Genomic DNA, 473 nt, shown 5'->3' on the forward strand with positions numbered 1-473 from the left:
TGCTTGTGTTCACATCATGCAATCAAGAGTCCCTATTTTGATGCATGTTGGAGATGGTGGTTTTACAATAGTGAGTTATGGGATGGATAGTGGTGAAACACTAAACCATTTTGTCTAGGCTCGCTATTGGAAGACTTGGGTTGCAATGCTCAATTCTTTTCCAGGGAATCTTGCTACTGCTCCTTGAGTAGCTTGGTGTTGGATTAGTGTTGAGTTTGGTCGGAAAGAGAGTGGCATGAGCTTGTCCGTGTGGTGAACAAAAGTTAGTGATGTTGGGTGTTGTAAAACTCTATCGGTGGAGTGTGGCATTTATGTCGCATTTTGTCGAATTGAGTTGGCACTTGATGCTCACATAAACCTTTGAAGTAATGACATTGGCATTGCTCATATTGTTGCTTGATTGATGATCAAGTCATTGTGATACTTATATCATATCCATGTGATAATGAACAATGTGTTTACGAAGTTGCTTG

The sequence above is a fragment of the Selaginella moellendorffii genome, unplaced genomic scaffold (genome assembly GCF_000143415.4).
Source record: "Selaginella moellendorffii unplaced genomic scaffold, v1.0 SELMOscaffold_27, whole genome shotgun sequence".
In the NCBI taxonomy this organism is placed as follows: Eukaryota; Viridiplantae; Streptophyta; class Lycopodiopsida; order Selaginellales; family Selaginellaceae; genus Selaginella; species Selaginella moellendorffii.